Raw genomic sequence first — 7,624 nt, forward strand, 5'->3', positions numbered from 1 at the left:
CTGAATTTGTAGTTTGCAAAATAGAATTTCTTTTAATTTTTTTATGTGAGAAAAAACAAAATATGTATGTGATGTTGCAAGCTCAAATCCCTACAGGTATATTCACGGATACTCGTCAGACATCCGTTCCCGGATATCCGCCAGCCATCAGATAACGAACGTCCTTCGGATATACTCCGAATCTCCGATGTGTATGTCCGGATATGAACATGCCCTACGGACATCCCCACCCGGCAATGGAGATTCGAATCTTAATCGTACGTACCACGGATATCAGTGGTTGACTGGGTTCTGATCAGTTGATTAAGCCACCCTATAGCGTCGTTTCATGACAAGCGAACAGCAGTGTATTTCCACGTGTGGTATCTCGGTTGAACGGCGCACTTGCGAGGAGAGGAAACTCAAGCAGTCGCGATTGTCGCCTAGACGACCGCCACGAAGAAGATAAGAACGCGCTCTGAAGGGGCGGAAAAAGCAGTTACTGATGCGACCGGCGCTGCGGACGAATACGTGGTGAACGATGCCACCCTCAAGCCAACTGTATACGCTGGTGGGATTTACCCCGGAGCTCGACTGGAGGCCCCTGACTTTCGTCAAGCCTCTTCCAGCGAATCGAGTGTGCAGCGCTTGCGGTCTGGTGCGAAAGAAGACCGCCTTGCTGCCCTGCACGCATGCGCTGTGCGAGTGTTGCTATGGGCATTCCTGCCAGGACGGTTCATACGAGTGTCCTCTGGACGGCAACGCCTGCGAGGAGCATGACGTCATCCTTATGGACTTCGCTGACGATCTGCTAAGAAGGGAGGTAAGCGACAATGTGAAGGAGTACAGTTGCTTGGGCTTTTTTTGTTTCTTATCGCTTGCTCGTCTCTGCAGCGCAGAGTGCCCCGCATATGTACGCATTTTACATCCATCGGAGGACCGTAAAAAAGTGGTATGCTAAGGAAAAGACCAGTAAAGTATTCCTGTTGATGTTGATCCGCTTTTTCAGTGTAATGTAACGTCGGATACGAATTGTATCCGTGAAATAACGAGGGCGCCGGCACCACCTTGAAAACACGAACTCCTGTATATTCACGTAACGTCATGGGCGCCATTTTGATGCCCAGCACGTAGCTTTAGCAGTGCAGGCCAGAACAGGAGGTGATAATCCCATTGGAGGCGGCTGCAGCCATTCGGTGCGCTCCACAGACGGTAAAATGGCGGTCCCTGTGACGTCACTGACTACAACCTGTAGTCAACTTATGTAGTATACTACGTGTTTCTTTAAGCAAACATTATACACGCTTAGCTGTGCTCACGGCTGCTAAGTGTTGAGGCGCTCTACGAGATATTATTGCGCTTTAGAGAGCTAATATGTGGAAAGGAAATATCTCCTCATTCTCCAGTGCTATCAACAGGTGGAGATGTTATGCGTGGTGCATTGGTTAGCCCCGACGCAAACCTTGCGACCGTCAAAGTTTCGTCGTAAACAGCGGGTATTTCGATAATCATTGAAACACAGCATTCTGGCTTTAGCCGAGACCGGGACTAGAACTTTGGCCTGATAGGTGCTGCCAGTGTGCTTCAAGAAGGGCGTGATTTCTTAATCTGTTGAATCGAAATCTTACTTCATAGACTTTTTAAACTCGGGCAATAAACACCACCACGAACAATACGAGAAACATGCTCTTTTTACCGACTTTGCTTTCCACAGAGAGACAAAGACAGTAATGAAGTTTTCATTAGTTTATCATATTGCATCGCACTCAGGTAGGCGTATGCGTTCCTCACTTATCGCGCACAGCTGGCTGGTTCAGTGCTTCCCTGGTTAGCACGAGCATAAATAGACGACGGACAGTCTTGAGTTTAAGTCGGACAAAGCAGACATCTGACCGTTTCTACCTTCCCACGGTGTAGAACGCCGCGTGTCTTGTTCTTGTACTGAAAAAGCCCCTCTTAGATTCAAAGTTCGCGTGCGGTTCAGGCGTATGTGCTTAATGCCGCCGCTATGAAGCCGTCGTGCAGCTCCTCGATGCACCGTAAAATGCCGTACTGTACCGTCGCCAACGTTATAGGAGGCAGGCCTTTGTTTTTTATAGCGTCAGCTCTACTAGTCGCACTACTGAAGGTCCTGTGAGTATGCAATACAACGTCATTGTCTAAATATGGTCACTACAGTGGTTAGCGTTTGCACAAACAAAATTTACATGTCACGTGACCAACACGGGTGCCATATTACGTAACCATGGTTGGTATGCACCGCTTACCAGGTGGTGCATCATCACGTACCAGGGTGGTGCCATACCATGTGACCCAAATGGTTGCATAGCATCGAGCTATACTTATACGCAGCATCCAAGTACCGTGTACAAGTGCGCATATACTACTATACTTTCGTTTCCATGTTAATAGCCCAGTGTACAAATAGCCACAATGGACCACTGACTGATGATACCATAGGTACAAAGACTGTGAACCACCTAATTGGCATAGAACAATCGAAGTGATATCAAACGATTCAGCGGGTTATGAAGCATAAAATTACTTGTCGAATGAAAGCTTGCTTAGGGCGTTACAGGGATCCGCACGGACGACCTTTCGTCTCCAAAACCACAACTTCCTGGATCTTGAGAAGTTTCTTACGACCGAACTACTTGACGAACCAATTAGTCAAACCTTTCTAGTCAGACCAGATAAATAAATAAAACCCAGTAAGAAATTTGCCGAGCTTCCGAATCGAACCCCGGTCTCCGGAGTGCGAGTCGAGCACGCTACCACTCCGCCATGCCAGCTCGATGGTTTGGAATGAACAAAGGTGCGTCTAGTGAATACCAACGTTTTTAGATGAATACGGTGTCTTCGTTCACTCCCATCTTCCTCCCTTCCCGTTACGGCGAGGTTTAGGTGTCCACCGAGATATGAGAGACAGATACATTTCCTTTCCTCAAAAACAAATTCACCGACGAGCAAGGCGTATTTGTCCGCGTTTCAGATTGACCCAAGTTGTCGTGACGTCACCGCGCGCGAAAATTGACGGGTGTCCACCGAAATATGTGAGACAGTTACTGCGCAACTTCCTTTCCTCAAATACAATTTTCGACTAGTGTCTACTGATATATGTGAGACAGTTAATGAGTAATTTCCTTTCCTCAAATACAATTTTCATTTTGTTCATTACGGCCCCTCTTTCTTCTTTCACTCACACTTCCTCCCTTCCTGTACGGTGCTGCTCAGGTGTCCACCGAGATGACAGAGAATTAATGCGCCATTTCCTTTCCTCAAAAAGCGTTGCGTTCGAAGGGCAACGCACCGCGCCGAACCGGTGGTGGCGTTCTTTGGACTCCGTGGCAGCGCTACAACACGCTATCGCGTTCCACTCCTAAAGGCGAAGCTTAAGCGTCATTAATTGGCAGCTAATTAATGTACCAACAAAATATGCAGTGAACAATCGCGTAGCAGAATGCAGCACTCAGGCTTTCGCCTTTCACCAGTTTAGCCGCTAAAGTTCCTCGTAATTTTGAGCAACGGCGCGCGCCGCCGCCGGAGCAGATCGCGGCGGCCACGACTATGGTCGCCTAACTCCTGCGCTCTCCGCTAGGAGTGCGATTGTGGCGTTACGCTGAAGAGATTTAGGCTCGACTCACGTCGCTAGAAAGCAGTAGCTGTGCCAACCACCAGCGCCTTAACATTGCTTCGCGGCGATGCCGCCTACCACTAGGGAGGCTCGTCGTAATGCGCGTAAAAGAGAGCGGCGAGCTACGCAGACAGAGCAAGAGCGTGCAGGAACAGCAGTTCTACAGTCTGCATTAACATCACCAGCAACCAAGTATATCCTCACAGCGCAGCGATTATAGTTTCACTACTAGTTGTACACAGAATAGCCAAGTGATCACCACAGCAGCACCAAGGTATACAACAAGTTTCACACAAGCACCACAACAGCACGACTATCATGTGAGCGAGGGCGTAGCCATGGGTATTGCTTTCGCGATTTCCCGGCTTAACCAAGTTGAGCCACAGCCATTTTTTTTTTGTACCCTTGCAGGTCAGGTGCTGGAATGGAGGTAGCGGCTGCCAGTATAGGACAGCTGCTTCAGGGATCGTCCGGCATTTCCAGCTGGAATGCGAACGCCACTCCGTCCGTTGTCCCAAGTGCTCGGCCAGCGTTCTTTGCAGAGACGTGTGCACGCATCTCCGGTCGGCCTCTGGCAACACTTCGGCATCCGTGGCATCCGAAAGCGAAGTTCCACCTACTCACGCGGAGGAGGCAGCAGCGTTGACTTCTTTCAGAGGAGCCTTTGAAAGGCAGGCGGGCGAAATCACAGCATATCTGAGGCCGATGGCTGTCGATATGAGCACGCATGGGGACCGATTAAGCGAAATCTGTCATGGTATAAACACACTCAAGGAGACACTGCGTCAAGAACTAACGTCTTTAAAAGGACAGAACCACGAGGAAATGATGTCGTCCAACGCTGAACTCAAACAATGTTTTGCGACATGCAGCGATACTGTTAACACTTGTTTGAGAAATATGAAAAGGGTAGAAAAAAAGCTGAACGATAAATTAAGCGGAACTCGAGACGACTTAGTGTCAAAGATTGCAGCTAGCACTGAACATGAATTCTCTCAAGGCATAAACACACTCAAGGAGACACTGCGTCAAGAACTGACGTCTTTCAGAACACAGACCCATGGCGAAATGGTGTCGTCTAAGGCTGAACTCAAGGAATGTTTTGCGACATGCAGTGATGCAGTTAACGCTTCTATGAAAACCGTGGAAAAAACACTGAGCGATATAATGAACAGAACGAGGGACGAATTGTCGCAGATTTCAGCCGGCGTTGAGAAATTCAAGGCTGACTTGAAGGAAAAAGGCGAAGAAACTTTGCAACCTGATGTGCGTGGAGAGAGAGCAGCGCAGGTGTCGCACTGCGAGTTTCTTGTAAAAGGAGTGAAGTCGCTTCAAGGCGAGGCGATGAAGAAAGGCAGGGCTGACTATGACAGCGAGAAGGTGTACCTGTGCGGCTACTCCATCTCTCCTGGAGTCTGGTTCTTGCGTTTGGGGACATGTGTATGGCTTGAATTCAACTACACCCTGCACAAGGGCGACATGGACGACGATCTCCAGTGGCCTTTCAAGCACAAAGTCAGGGTGAGCGTAATTCATCCTAGAGGAAGGGAAGACATTGGGCTGGAAGTTGAACCAGATCCATTTGACCCAAGCAATCAAAAGCCAACAACGTCAAGCAACACGCCTTGTCTCCAGTTTCCTGACATTGAACTCCCAGATCTCATCCGTGGCGGGTACGTAGATAGTGACCAGCTTCGGATAAAGTTGGAACTGCTGCCTTGATCCAAGCTTGGGCGCGGAGACGGGCCATCCGTTACAACTTCGCTCCATTTCTTTCTTCAGTTCCTTAGGGACTGAATTGACGTTAGTAAGAAATTCCTCTGAAAACTCTGGTATGAAGGCTCCTTTCGCAACAGCTCTGATTAGAAACGTTGGACAAAAATAGCTTCTCATTTTGAATCTTGAATAAACAGCGCGGACGAAGGCGAGCACAAAAGACAAGAAAACGGACGACACAGCGCTGACTAACAACTGAGGGTTTATTGCTGATCACACAAGTATAAATACATAGATGTCGGCAGGGAGGGAAAGGTTTACAAAGTGCAAAAAAAAAACAAAAACAACAAAACATAAATGTGACAACAGCAACAGAAGCGCGCTAGAAATCAGCGGAGATTATCAGCCCCCAGCAGTGACAGCTCTTTTTGCTGTTGTGTTAGCGAAGGAGTGCATATACATGCATTTCCCTGCTTGAATATGTTGTAGGCGTCGATAATTTCCCTGGCAGTTTTTTCCCGATTTTTGGCAATGACCTTGGTTTCATGATACAGCGGTACGCACTGTGTTTTCTCTGTCTTTGCCCATTCACAATCAGGGCAATGAATGCCGAGGTGACCGGAAACTACTTTTGAGACTTTATAGCTGTGTTCGCTCAGCCTTTTATTGATACATCGTCCCGTCTGTCCAACGTACTGCCCTCCACAGGGCAGAGGGATGTTATAAACAACCCCCTTATCACAAGGGACGAAGCGTGACTGGTGCTTAGTTGTGCACTTCGCCACTTTTCCTTTGATCTCATTAACAGATCGGCACAAACCAGCCAGACGATCAGGCGCGGAAAACACAACATCGACACCTGCTTTTTTCCCCACTTTTTTTCAGAGAGTGTGAAATTCCATGTAGATATGAAATCACGGCGACACGTTTGCGGTTGTTGTCCGATTCCTGGCCGTCTCGTGTAGCTGGTTGTGACTTGCTCTTCTTTAGGGCCGACTCAGCTACTGACGTGATAAGTTCTAAGGGGTACCCTGCCGAGAGCAACCTTTTTCCCTGGTGTGAAACGCTGGAGTGCAGTCTGTGGTGGAAGGATTTTGTTAATCAGCTGTTCAAACAGGACCCTATGATTAGTCAGTCAGCGCTGTGTCGTCCTTTTTCTTGTCTTTTGTGCTCGTCTTCGTTCGCCCTGTTTATTCAAGATGCTTAACCAACTAGCCCGTCAAAACGTGTTAACACAACTTATTTCTCATTTTGTTTTATTTCTGACCCTCAGATGTCCCCTGCCGTGATATATAAAGTACAAAAGACTGAATAAATAAATGACACTTTTCTTTTCACTGCTAATGCTGCGTGTTTCTCGAAACAATTCATAAAACGACAGTAACAGCTTGTTGGGTCCATTTCTGATTGTATCGTTTTCATGCGAAAAATAGATGCCATCCTTCATTTCCAGTTAAGCACGAGTCCAATCTTTATATGCACTAAGTCATAATGTTTCAGACTTTGTAATAATCTTGGTAAGTATTATTTATTTGTTTAAAGGTGCTGCGAACCCAATCCAGAATTATTCCAGGAAGGACGCATATAAGATTGTCGAGTACATGTAAGGCAATGGAATGAGCCAGGTTTGGCAACATGTTAGCGATAACAGCCACTTGTAGCGGTTTGGATAACATGGTAATACAGCGTGAAAAGCAAGACTGGGTTTACAAATACAGATATTCGTATTATGTATACATTTTATGAAGAAATAAAGTACTCCATCACCGACAAAACTTCAAAGAAATAAAAGGAATGACATGGTTTCTTTTAACGATGTTTCTTATTAATTATTCAGAAGCAAACAACCAAAGCTATCAGTTGATGGACTGTTCAGAATTGATGGATCTACGCTATTCCGATCACGCTATTCCGATCAGTATGGCTCTGCACTGGAGGAGAATCTGTTAATTTGTATTTATTAATGGTGATTATCACTGTCTTCCTTTGCACCCGCTCTGGTTTGTTTGTTTCTTTAGTAAACGGAAACCAAGTTATGTTAGCGTACTCTCAGGTGGATCTGATGGACGTGTTGTAGGAAAGTAATTTTGCGTCAGGCGGTGCTTGTCCAAGGCATCTTTAAGGAATAATAGTCCTTTCAGGCCGCTAGCTGTGATGTATTTATGTGGGTGTCTCACCTGATGTCTTTTGTGAGCATTACACCAAGATATTTATATTCATGGACTGCAGCCAGTAGGGTGTTATTGAAGCTATGTTGAAACTCGGGACGTTTTTTTGCCTCTCTATTAGTAGCAC

The 7,624-nt window shown here is 46.8% G+C and overlaps 1 long non-coding RNA gene across 1 annotated transcript; it reads left to right on the forward strand.

The window, feature by feature from the left end:
- Positions 1-492: 492 nt before the first annotated feature.
- LOC149329696 (uncharacterized) lies at positions 493-6,786 on the forward strand. Its single transcript, XR_016285454.1, has 2 exons — positions 493-802; positions 4,025-6,786. It is a non-coding gene; the product is annotated as an uncharacterized LOC149329696 (long non-coding RNA).
- Positions 6,787-7,624: the final 838 nt, after the last annotated feature.

This window comes from Amblyomma mixtum, chromosome 9, assembly GCF_055824585.1.
Source record: "Amblyomma mixtum isolate Tamu chromosome 9, ASM5582458v1, whole genome shotgun sequence".
NCBI lineage: Eukaryota > Metazoa > Arthropoda > Arachnida > Ixodida > Ixodidae > Amblyomma > Amblyomma mixtum.